Consider the following 14,105-nt stretch of genomic DNA (forward strand, 5'->3'; position numbering starts at 1 on the left):
GTAATATTTCTTAAATACATAGCAGGTTTCTTTAGAACTCTTTGCAGAAATCAATTAGAGGTGGTTAAAAAAAAAAAACAAAAAAACAACAAAACACTAAGCAATATTCTTAAACATTAGTATTTCTTGTGAAGAATTTACACTCTCAGCTGATTTTTTAAATTTGAAAAAAAAAGTTGAAAATGGCACTTTATGGAACGTTATATAAGGTATAGGATTGGTGAGCTAGTATGGCAGTATATCCAAGTTTGTAAGTAGGAGCATTTTCTCCTTTCTGGACTATTATTTATTCTTAAGGTGTATGGCTGCATCAGTGTGATCTCACATTTAGAGTGTTGAGGTGCACATATCATGACGAAATATTACTATATTTTTAGGTGAATACTGTTTCCTAATACTGTTCTTCTTCCTGTCTTTTAAGGAGAACGTCAATTTTCTCCACTCTTTATCAAGTTAAATATATCCTGACATACTATCTTTTGCCTCAGCATTACTTAAAATGTCTTATCATTTTCATAGCTGCTAGTTCTGTAAATGGAAGTTGTGCCTACTTTATCTTCCATATTTCTCACACTCAGCATTTGAGACTTAGCTTATATTTCAGCAACTCAGTGACACTCAAAACTTGGGTAGAGAAGCAGCGAATCATAAAACTATTGTAATCATGGTGATACATACTTCAGGCTATGCTGCCCTGGTAGTTTCATGTGATCTTAGGTGTCATAAAGATGCCTGAGGGTGGATGTACATTTATTGTTATAGATACTGCCCACATGCTCCCAGCAGCCTTCTAGGCCAGCATTCCTGGATGGCTGTTTTAAGTCCAGTTTTCTAGCAGAAGATACTTTGCATGGTTGGGTCTAGGGCTCACATACATACTGTTCTCAGAAGTGCAAAATATAAACCACACAAAAATTGTTACTTCTTTCTCCCAGACCTTTAAGGTCTGAAGAGTTGTAATTCAGACAAAGACATATATCATAGCTACTGTTGTTTATCTTCTGTTTGTTTGACAAGTTGAACACCTGTGTATAGATAACACAGGTGTTTAGTAGATTTGGAGGCACCCTATTGGAAATGCTTGAGCTCCCTGTCTTGGTATAAAGATCAAAGCACAATGAAGACCACTGTATGATGGTAAACTATTCATACTCAAACCCTTGATAAAAAGACAAAAACAGCAGGCCAATGATTCTCTAGCACAGCATAAGCTCATCTGTGTCCCTGCTTGTGTGCCTCAACTTGAATATTGCTTCAGAAATTCCCCATATGGCAAGGTAAGAAAAATAGATTTACTCTTCTAGTTTCAGCTGTGGATTTCTGATTGTTCCTTCTGCCTGCTTGTATTGACTAACACAAGTTGTTTTCCTCTGGGAGACAATTTCATGGTATCATTCTTCATTTTGTAAATCATTCGCCTTCACATATATGTATTATTTTTCATTTGTTTTTGTTTTCCATTAGCAACATGTTTTGAATCTACTTAATCAATGTTTTTCTAAACTCAAAACCTTTAACTGCAATATTATTTCCCATCTGAGTAATAATTTCTTGTAGTATCCCATATCTGTGATTAGATGGGAACAGTTGAATTAGGCAGGAATAACTTGCACATTGTTGGTGGGTTTTGTAAAAAAACATTTCACAGCTGGAAAGGAGACCTTTGACTCCAAACTTTATCTAACCCAATTAAAACATCAAAGTTTAGACAAAGCATCTTGCTCATTCTAGAAATCTCATGGGAACATGTTTTCTCTAAGGAGATTCCTAGTTCTTTCAGAAGTGTGAGATTCATATTTCTCATCTCTAAACTTTCTACTGCAGAACGAGCAGTTATGAAAGATAACAAGGGAAATGAGGAAGCAGTAATGTTTTGAGACAAAGATGGCTTGAATTCTGACTGAATATATCAGCTAGTTTCCTTGTAATCATAATGGACAGGTAACAATCCTTAACTTAAAAAAAATATTTAATAGTTGCAGATTTATGTTAAAAAAATATATTAATAAATATTTAAGTGTTGTTGAAGTAGTTTTCTGTAAGATTAATGTTACTAGGCTTAAGTTTCCTTTAAACTCTGTGATTTGTTGTTGTGGGAGCAAAATCAAAACAAATATTAGATTTTTAGATTTAATATTAAATTCCACTTGCTCTTTAGCTAATCATGGTTATCATATGATGAGTACAAAACTATATTAACACACACACATACATATATATAATATAATAATGTATAATAATAGATAATGATATAATATATAAAAATTATATTATATATATAATATATACACATACTATAAGGAAGGGGATTTTCCTGCACTGCACAGCCTCACTTCAGGCACTGGGTGCAGCTTTGTGCACCACAATATAAGGAAGTCAACTTTGTGAGAGAGCATCCAAATAAGGAATAAGATGGTTGAATTGTCAGGACATATGAAATCTCCTGGTTTGTTGAGCCCAGAGTTGAGGGGAGTTGTGGCTGCTCACAAAAGGAGTGAATGGGCAGCACTGGCCTTTGCTCTGTGTGACAGCGACAGGGAATGGCACAGAAGTGTGTCAGGGAGGGGCAGCTGGGTATTAGGAAACAGTTATTCAACTGAGGGTGGTGGGCATGGCCCCAGCGCTGGAGCTCATGAAACACAGTAGACATATGGTTTGACTTTTAGGTAGTTTTTAGGTACCATGGAGCCAAGAGTTGGATTCAATGATCTTTGTGGGTCCCTTCCAACTTGGGATATTGTATGATTCTATGATATGTTATATGAACTATAGATTTTTATTTTAAGTTCCCTAGCAATAAAAACACTGGTTTGTGAGGTGTGCATATATATAGATTTTTTTATTTTTATTTTTTTTTCCCAGATTAAAGGGCTAACTTCTGTATTTTTCTGTTTCTGCACAAGTCTGTCACAGGATTCATGTTCTTCCAGAATATATATATATATATTCTTTCAGAATATAATGTTGGGCCTAGGTTTTACTATGTGTTTAAACAATCTTCTTTGTTTACTAGTTTTAACTGGTAAACAGATGAACTAATGTAGTTTCTACCAGTAGAGGAAAAAATTCTTATATCTGTGGCTTTTCTTTAAAGAAATGTTTTATGTTCAATATTATCTTTCAGATAAATGATCTCTCCCAATTGATGCTTTCATTTTAAATGTGCTTAATGAACTTCTACATCTTCAAGTTTTCCCTATTTAAAAATAAAATAAAACCAGCCACAATATCTAGAGTAGTATTTGGTTTTGTGTCCCTACTGCTGAAGTAGACTTACTGAACTGATATTCCAGCTTGCACAGATAAGATATAAATATATTCTTCAAGTTGAAAAAAAAAAAAAAAAAAAAGAATCTCTGATGCTAGCTAATTCAGTGTCTTATCTTTTATTCTGTTGCAAATTCATGATTTATTTTTTTAGTCATAAGCTTTAAACTAGTCTTGTTACACAATGCTTTGTCTACCATGAGCTTGCAAACTGCATCTGAAGCTGATTACATTACTCACAACTGCTTTCTTTCAATTTCCAAATTCTTTCTTCTGTTAAATGAACAATAAAAGATAATGCACTCCACTTATCTTTTACACCTGTGTAGTATGTTACCCAGAGTTGTAAATTAAATCACCACTTTCAACTGCCATTTTCTTCTATTTTCCCCCCTCTGTCAGTTTTCAGTCTCCATACAAAATCTTCCCATTCTTCTCCAAAATCAATTCTGTAGATTTTGCGTGTTAAAGCAGAACATCATAAATTATGTCATTAAGAATGATATAAGACTGGTGTCCATTTCTTTCTTCTTCTAGCAATTTCCAGTAATGGGGATGGGGAAGAGAGCATAAATGGATGAGTTAGTCATTTATTGGAAATTTTACATATTTCTGTCTTAATACAGTAGTCAATTATCCAGCTCTTTACATCCAGTATAACTTAGGCCATTAGGCCAGTATTTTTTGGTAGCTGCCCATTAAAGACATCATCTAAAATATTAAGAGATTCAGGTCCTTAATTGTCTTGCAGAATCAAAAGTATTTGAGATATTTGGGTTGCTCACAGCACCTAGAAATCTGTTCTTCATATTTTCGTGCTAAAGTATTTATATTTTATTTCATAAAGAAATAGCTGGTTCTAACAAAGGAGAGTGCAGCAACAACAGCAAAAAAGAATAGTAAAAATTGTTTGACATGTTTATCCAGCAAAAATGATTAAATTGGTGATGTTCCTTCAAAGACTTTAAATGTAATTAGCTAGTTCCCCTCTCTAGACCATCTTTCACAATTCTGGTTCCATATCACTCAAAGTCTTTCTTAACCAAACCTTCACCTTCCCCTTCATGGGGAAGGTAGTCCAAGTAGGGAAAGAACAGGAAAGCAAGGTAACTACATTTTCTCCTACCAAGTACAACTTTCTAAACAATTTTATACTTTTGCATTAAATATTTGTATTATTTTCAAGACAAAGACTGCTTGTAAATTTCCAGCAAGGTTGGTATGTTCTCATGATCAGCCCAAAAATTTATATTTGTAATCCATCAGGTCCAATTAGTAGAAAAATTTTTGAGGCTTCTACTGTATCTTAAAGTTGTTCCCCTATGACTGACTGATGCTCATTTGAAATATGTATTTTATCTATCCCGAAATTTTAGAAGTTGAGGCATCAAGGGAGGGCACTCTATTGATCTGGGAGCACATCAGTGCACTGACTGAACAATGTGCCTGGATGACCCTCAGTTTCAAGAACTCTTTAAACTGTCCAGAGAACACAGCTCTGTATCTGATGATGACAGTATCAGTTACCACATCCTATCATACATTCTCCCACTATTGCTTAGCAATTGACAAGTATTTATTAATATAGAATTAGAGCAATGATAATACTCATTGAAGACCAATAGATGAAGAATGATAACAAGAGGATCCTGGAAGCATATAAGAGGAACCCTGCTCTGTCAGGACATAAAGGCACTGTGAACTAAAGACAATAACAGATCCCTCAGAGCTAGTCAGATGCACAGTTAAGACTATGAGATGCCAGGAGTAATAAGCAGAGACACTGTGGACAAAAGGATGCTGTATTTACAGCCGGAGAAAAACTAAGGTGCAGAGTGAGGTATGTTATGACAAAATGTGTGTGAACTGCAAGATTTGAATTTCTTCTGTTCTTTGGTAAATAGTTGCTGATATTTTATTTGTCATTACAATAGTGTATGTTCTTACTCCTATATATTTCTTTCAAAACAGAAATTCTATCCATTTATTACTCTCCTGACTTCCACCCTATTTCCAGTGTGGAAGTGCAGCAAGTAAAATCTATTCCTCATAAATATATAAAAATTATAGTAAAAATAGTAATTATTTTAAAAAGAATAGAAAAAGAAAAGTTAATAATCCCCTCATTTTCAGTGTTGTTTGCATTTCTCCTCACAGATAACCTGTAAAACCAGTTCCAGATTCCTTGGTATTGAGCTAGAAAATCGTTCGTTACAGAGCAGTGCAAAAATACTTTTGAAAGAATTAGAGTGGTATTACCTACATCAGTCTCTCTGCCTGCAAGTGTTTTCCTCTACTTGATTAATCCAAATCAAGTTTCTCAAACCTTCTGGCTTCTCTGTGAGATGCAAGAATTTCATATGTTGCTTTCCTTTCATCATATATCTGTAATGCTATTCTGCAGAAATCTCTAGCCTCAGTTAAGTTTATAACCTTAGTGTGATTGCAAAGCCAGTAACACTCTGTAAAATTTCCCATGGGGTCCAGACACCCCTTCTATTACAACAACTCTATTGCAGGGTGAAATGGACAACAGTATCTATACTAGCCCCCATTTCTGAAGGTTCAGTAGCATAATTTTAATGATAAATCAGTATTAATTTTTTTACAGAAAGTCTCATCTGTAATAATAATGAGACACGATTTACACAGATGCAGCCTTTGTATTCCAATAATGTGAAGTTTGCCTCATTTGCCTTATAGTCATTTATACATATTTATAGCCTTATCAAGAATGTTTTTTCAGATATTCTTTTAACTAGGTTTTGGAAGGAATAATATTTTTGGAGATGAAGATCAAGCAGGATAATATACAGCAATTAAAAACAAAAGCAACAAGAATAAACATTTTAAAAAAATAGAAAGGTAAATACCTGAGGTACTACTTCAACAGTGTTTACACAATCAGTTTATTCTAAAGCACAGGAACACCCAAGCATAATGGTGATTAAAGCCTTAATGAATTATTTTGATTGCTTATTTGAGAAAGCTCTCTATTTTACATTAAATTCTCCAAAACTATTTAAATGTTGATTAAAATTTCTCAAATGGATGCACGGTAAACCCGTTCTTTATTGTCTTCATTGGCTTATAATGACACATTATTTACAAAATCAAAAAGCCCAGGTTTAGCTCTATTCATTCCTTACATCTCTCTGCTAAATATGTGGTGGTGTTTTTTGTTGCTGTCTCAAGTTGCAAGTCTGTGTTTTAAGGACTGGGCTTTTAAAGGAAAAATATCCCATTGAAATTTCATTGCCTCAGAACATATGTTCAACCATTTCTAACTGCCTTCAAACCAAAGAAGAAAATGTCCTTAAAGGAAGCACGTATCTTCAAAGTGATCATCCTGAAGCTACAACTTGCTTATGTTTTAGAGCAGGATGTTTATTTTACACTCTTGTGGTCTCTTTGTTACTCATTGTGACCTCTGAAATGGTAATATAGGAATCATTTACTATTGTATTTTTAGCTGTTATTACACCCACAAGACTTTTTATTATCAGCAGGAGTGAAGGTATTAAAGAGATTTGTGGGCCTCAGAAGGCTGAAAGCACAGTAGGGATGAAATTACAAAATTATATTGTTATAAAATATATTTCTAAAACTGTGTATGAAGGCTCAGTGTTAATGAAAGTAATTGATAGCAAATACTGATTTCTTTTTACATCACCAACAAAGCTTTTTTTTTTTCTCCTGAGTAATAATGAGCCTCTTTTTAGTAACAATAGGAAAAAAAAAATGAGTCTCATGAATCATTTATGTGGCCTCATTCATTGCTATTATTACTTCTGCCATCAAATATTTTGGGAATTCAGCCCCTTTTTCTCTCTGTCTTTACATCTCACAAAATGCTCTTTCTTGTGCTTTTCAGAAAGAAAATTGAACTTTCTTCTTTTTTAATGTACAGAAAAGTACCAGATCTTCCATTCTGATTCTGAATAAATGTTCCTGTTGCTGAAGCTTTTAGCTAAAGGAGGCCATAAAAGATGAATAATTGCTAAAGGAGAAACAAGATAGAGGAAGTAAAAACCCAGTGTGCTGAAGGAATCCATTTTCAAAAGGTCAACACCTTCAGTATAGGATTTAGCCTAAATTGTCTAATTTCATACTATTTTAGCTATCAGTAATTCCTTAATACTGAAAAGACTGAAAAAGTGCACTGAAAGTGTCAGGCTTGTATAGTTGGTTTAACTGCAAGTAGCACTGCCTCATGCTTACTGCAGGACAATGAATGTCAGGAGGCTTTGGCTCTTTTGGATGTTGTTTAAACTCATTGAGACAAGTAATTTAACCTTCACTACTTAAAAGTAATCATCTGTGCATTTGTCACCTCTGGACTGATTCACGTGTTCTCCAGGCAGTTGCATACAGAAGCAACTGAGAAACTATCTACAAGTATTACATGCTCTTTTCCACTGATTTTAAGAAATGAGGATTTTCTAGCATCATGCCCTATTCCACCACAATTTTGCCAGTGATGTCCCTCTTCTTCATTATTTTCCCATTACAGGTGGAACTGTTGTTCTGACAGCCCAATTTTCTTACTCGGTTTGTATATTTCTACAGGCCTTTTTTTTTTTTTTTTTTTCTTTGACTCTTTATTTTATATATTCAGTACTTCAAAAATCTTTTATTTGCTTACAATCTGGGATCAGATGAGGTGTTTCTTTTATTGACAAGTGCTTTTTAAATATAAAGAGGCTGGCACCTTAGTCTATTATCCCCACACTCTTAAAACATACCAACTATTCAAAAATTAATCTCTGCACTTCAGATTTTTCTAAAATGACAACATGTTTGGTTGGTTTGGTGCTAAGTTGCTTTTGGTGAGGGTATACAATTACACAATTGCTTTTTCAGTTTTCTTAAATATGAAGTATGTAATTCAAAAAGATATTATATGACTTGAAAAATAATTAGTATAAATTTCACATGCCTCAATTTCAATAATTATGAAATTCTTCCAAAATGATCTACACCCTTTTTATGGATTTGAGATTTGTGGATGAGCAACACTTTGGTATCATCAGGTAGCATTCAAGTAGCTTTTTTTATGGTTGTTTTTTTTTTTTTAATCTTATTTTAGATGAAAAAAACCAGATGCTGGTTCTTTTCAGGGAAAAATGTCATCTTCTAGAAGTAGTGAATTTTAATGAGTTTTCTGTAGTTCTCATCAACATTTTATATTTAAATAATGGTTTTAAACATTAAAAATAGGAGCCATTTCTGATGTAAGAATAGCAAAAAGAAACATCATGCTTTCTTGCATGAAATGACAGTAATATCACAGTCTTGTCAATAGTAAGATAAGCCACATCTCAAACTGCTTTAAAAATCCAACTTCATTACAAGGAAATAACATTGATGCAAACAGTTTTTAGACATCTAAATCTAGTTTAATATCTGTATCCTTGCTGCACCAAATAAGATTCTTTTTTTTTTTTTCCTCTTTAATTAAGCAATCTGTTGAACAGCGTTAATCAAACATCACTGGAACAGGCTCATTATTCTAAGGTCAGCAGGGGCATCATCCTTCCCATTATGCTGGTTTGCTACTAAAGCCATTGTTGGTCATAAAGCCATGACCATTAGGTTAAAACTAATCCAGCTGCAAAAATTTCAAGTGAAATATTCTCAGGTGGATCAATATTACAATCCGATTTCTGAAGCAACTGCATAAATGCTAGCTGCTGACACAGAAGAGTAGGTGGGAGATGGAGATGTGAAGGATGGACAGAACTTGCCCTTCTATGTAGTCGTATTGATTCTTTTGAAGAGATTGTGAGACAATGCCTATAAGAGGGAGTGATAGAGACAGACTGCTGGAGGCTGCTTCTTATACCTGTGGTAATTGTGCAGAAGAAGAGGTGTCTGTATACAGAGAAAAGTGAGTGCAGAGGCCCAGATCTAACAGAAATTTTCTCTTGAGATCACATTTGCTTCTTTTTCCCCCTTTTATTCTTCCTGCATGTTTCAGAGCTTTTTTATTCCACTAGAAATGTGTTAAGCACAAGATCACAATAACTGAAAACACTAAGGGGAATCTGCTTTCAGATAAAGGAGTATCTCTACCTCATAGTGTTTCACAGATTGTTTTTCTTAGATTAAAAGTGCATATTTTGTGGTAGGTTCTGCATATTTTGAGGTAAGTTCTATGCTCTATTTCTGAAGTGCTTTCTAGTCAACTTATCTAAAGGATTTAATATCTGTGTAATAAATTATAGGGTTCTTTTTCATGTAATGTATGCTATCTGATAGCCTAGCAGAAGTATAATCTAAACTAGGCAAAATATAATCATTGCAGAATAATGAATAAAAATATGTTTATAAAAATTCAGAAATGATGCAATTATTATTTCTTTCCTTTATCATTAAACTTGTAAAAAGAAAGGCCTGCTCTCCTAACTCCAATAACTATTCCTAGCTCAGGAAACTAGCTATATATTTTACATATCTATTTTCTTTGTGGGTTTTTTTGTTGTTTTTTTTTTTTAAATACTGGAAAGTCAAATTTGCATTTGTGCAAATTCCACCCATTCCCCCTCCACCCCCACAACTCCTTTCTTCATCTGTTTCAGGATGGAGAAAATATGTGAAGAAGTTTTTTTGTTGTTGTTCTCTGGAAAGCTGCCTTGCATCTCTACTGTAAAGCAGTTCTGTCTCTGAGAAAAAAGCAAACACAGAAAGAGATCACTTTTGCAGCTGCCATTTTGAAAAACCTTTCTAAAGCTTGTTAAAAGAGAATCCAGAAACCTAGGTTACCAAAATAGAAGAGAATGAAAATCTTTACTGCTGCAGGGAAATGCATTTGGCAATAGGCAGTAGCAGGATGCCCTCTATTCAAGCTGTGTGGGCTCCCTGTGCAGGAGGAGCTTTTAAGACAACAGTTCCCAATATCTTTATCCTCTCACCAGTCTCCCACAGACTCCTGTTGCACTCAGCCTGTGTTTTGGGGCTCTGAAACATGTTCCAAAATATGGTCTCCCAAAAAACACAGCAGGTAATTGTTAGGAATTTAGAGAATGAGGGATATTTGGGATAGGTCTGCCACCAGACAGGTGAGGTGGTCTGTAGCTGTCAAGGACAGAATATACTGGGACAGCCAGATGCCCCTGTCAACCTGCAGCACCCAGCATATCACCCAGTTGAATGCTGTTGGACAGCAAATTCACCCCCAAGCTGGGCTAAAAGCGAGGCTAGGAAAGGAAGACACTTCTACAGATAGATATTCACAAACTGCCAGCACCAAAAATAGCAATCCTAGAAACCTGAGCAAGGATGATCCCATTTTGTTAAGGTCAGATGGGAAAGCAAAAGTACCTATTAGAAGTGATAAGAGACGACCAAAGTATAGGAAAGATAACAGAAGCAAAAAACAAATATCTAAGTCATATAGACTTTGCCAGTGCAGACCAGGGCTGAAGCTCATAGTAGTTAACTTTAGGTTCAATATACTTCTTCCTGGAAGTTTTTCTGCAACAAAATAACAGATGCCCATGCAAAGCTCAGGGCTCTTAAAGCTTTCTTACAGTTACAGCCAGGTGATCTTGCAGTATTCACAATTCTCTAAAGAGAATAGCTGCTGCCTCAGCTAGAAAGTGCAAGGAAGTGAGACCCTACAGCAGCTTCTCCTTTCATGTGTGAAGAATCACAAGAATTAATTCTGGTTACAGTGGCCAGCCTACCTGGGGATGCTATTGTTATTCAAAACATATGGTCTGTGCTGTGCTTGAGTCACAAAATAGAAATTTGCATTTCATTGATATCAGGTGTTGTTTTCTCTAGCTTTGAGGTATCCTGGACTCATCCTCATAGGACAGAGGGCTCCAGGACAGCAGAAGGGACATTCCCAATGGGTTTTGGGTAGATTAACACATTTCTCTTTGATGTAGAAGTACTTGAGCTAGAGAAGTTGAAAACAGAACTAGGAAGTATAAACATCTAACATTTCTGCCAAACACTGTTTTAGACACAAATAACAACATACACAGTAATTTCACATTAAAAAAAAAAACAACAAACAAACAAACAAAAAAAACCCCACCACTCAAAATAGGATTTCAAAATGCCTGCTAATTACTGTTAAGCCATCCAAACACCTATAATACTTACATGACTGTGTGCTTTGTTGTAATTATGGTTCATCCAACACCTTACACAAACATTTGAATGTTCAAGACAAAAAAAACAGGTACAAAGAAAGACTTGAGTCACACTGAGGAAACGTATGTATACATACACATATATATGGTAAATTTGTTCATATTACAATAATACAGACCTGTTTATGGAGTATGCAGGCTCCTTTAAAAAGAGCTCAGTCACTCTGGGCTAAATCTGAAAGTATCTCAATGGGATTCATTTTACTATTCAGAGTCTACATGTGGTATTCAGCCATGAGTTTCTAACATACATAGGAACTTCAATGAGATCTCTAATGTTTACAAGAAGTCAGTGACACAGTTTTATTCCTGACCCTACTTCAAAACATCTGAGCTTACTTCAAGTTATGATGATCTTCTGAACCTTGGAAACGAGGAGCATCTGCAGAATGAGCCCTTCCTTGAAGTTCACTAGTGGTTTCACTCTTGTGGACTGAGCAGCCATAAGTCTGTTTTGTCCAGAGAGTTTGAAGCCACAGGGAGTAGTTTCTCCAAAAGAGACAAATGTAATTCTTCTGGACGTTCCTGACAGCTCCAGGTCCTATCCTTCCAGCTCCACCACTCTGCACAATTTGGAAAGTATATGTGAGTGCAGCATGGTACACTTTGCAAAAATTTCAGGGCAACTGAACCTTCACTGAAACAGGTAGTTTATGTTACAGCCAAGGAAGAAAGGTTAAAAGCAAAAGATGCAATTACAAGTATGACTAAGCAGACAGATTGATGCTGAAGACAAACCTCAGGAAAAAGAAAAGGTGGAGTGAGGGATGTTAGACAGAATTAAAGAACAGCTGAGTGCTAAAAAAATATAGTATTAACAATCTCTAGCTGCAGTAGCAGCATTCATGTGCCAGAAACTCAGCTTCCTCTTATAGGACAAGGTTGCTATAGAAACTTACAACTGGGAGCTAAATAAAGTAATTTCTATGCTAGTGTTGGTGTCGGTAACTTCAGCACCTGATGCTAACCAAATTGTGCTCAATAAACAAATTTAAACTCTAAAAGCCTGCAATGAGTTTACAATGGTTTCTATACAACTGATTAATCTCAATTGATCTTGGCTAGGAACACAAGAGCATGAGAAATCATAGAAACAGAGAAAAGACTGCTCAAGACCCTGCTGCAGATACCTGCTGGTTTTTTATTCTTATCTGATTTCCTCCTTTATATTTGTATCTCTTTATTCTGTCTTAGCTTTAATTTTTATTTTAAAAATATCTTTTTCACTCCAGGTATCTCTGATCCACTTAATATGCGGGTGCTCCAAAAGTAATGCCTCCTATTTTACTGTGTTTGCCCATGACATCAGAGTCAGATGTTGGTAGTATGGCAGTAGAGGCTGAACCTTCCCACTAATATTCTATTACAACCTGTAATACAAACTTTTGTCTTCACTATATACTCTGCAAATAAGTATACAAGAGCCAAAAGAGCCACACTTCAACACCCTGCAAGACTGAAAAGCAAAGTTTTTAACATACTTGCATACTTCCATTGCTTTTTGTCCTTCATATCATTTCCTCATTCAGTCTCCACCTGCTACAATATTCCTGAGTCAGTAGGAAACAATACAGCTTATTTCTTAAATTAAAAATAAATAAATAAATAAATAAAAATCTGGAAATTTCTCCTTTTTCTTATTTTTCCTTTTTCTTTTGTTTCTTCTTGACAGCATTGTTTCATGTTACCTAAGAGCAACTGTAGATAATATGTATTTTAATTTTAATTCCTGACATATTAGTTCTGCCACTTGAAGAGTTTGTGCTACAGAACACCATATTCTTCCCTTAGATGGTTCTCCCTCTGGCAGGATCTGAGCTTCCAAATACTCACAAAACCAGAGAGTTGCAAGCTGGTTTCTTCCCTGACATCCATCTCAGGATCTGTGCCAACCCCTCAGGACTTCATTCCAAACCTGAAATCTTTTTCTCTGGTGAAATTACAAGGAAAGACAGAAGTGTTTCAATTCCAAAGGTTCTGCTTAAGCTATTGTGATTTCCACACAAGCCACAACCTGGTGAGCTCTGACTGAAATGCAGATAGAATTTTCATAGACAAACCTTTTGAAGAAGGGATGGCCATACATACTTCATACTGCATAATTAAAAAAACAAACAAACAAACAAAAGAAACCACAAAAAAAAAAAACAAATTTTAAAAGTTAATATTTGTCTATATGTAGAAAAAGGCTCTTTGTTCCTAATCTAAATAAAGTGAATAAAAAAGAAATTCTGTTATATTACAAACTATGGACTGGAACTTGACAGGGCATACATACCCACTTAATTTCCACTTAATTTTATATCACCACAATGATTACTTACAGCACATTACATTTTGTATGTGCGTAACTGTTTCCGGGATAAGTGTGTAATAGATAATCTTTCAATATACAGGAAACTTATTCTAAGGGATAAGTATTATTTGAAGGATCAAAACTTGAACTCCTAAATCCGAATGACTCTGGAATGTGGAACTTCAACATGTAAATCCAAGGTTCTGTAAGTTGCCAATAATACTCTCTCTCTAAACTTTAACAGAAAAGTCTAGCTAAACATTTCCAAATGTTGGTATTTGAAAAATAGTGTTGTTTTTCCCACAGTTATACCTACGCATATTTCACTTTAAAGATGCTATCATTTTTTAAATAAAGAAATGATATTTGGAGAACAA

The sequence above is a fragment of the Coturnix japonica genome, chromosome 1, assembly GCF_054131305.1.
Source record: "Coturnix japonica strain WE chromosome 1, WE-NBRP24, whole genome shotgun sequence".
NCBI classification, from domain to species: Eukaryota; Metazoa; Chordata; class Aves; order Galliformes; family Phasianidae; genus Coturnix; species Coturnix japonica.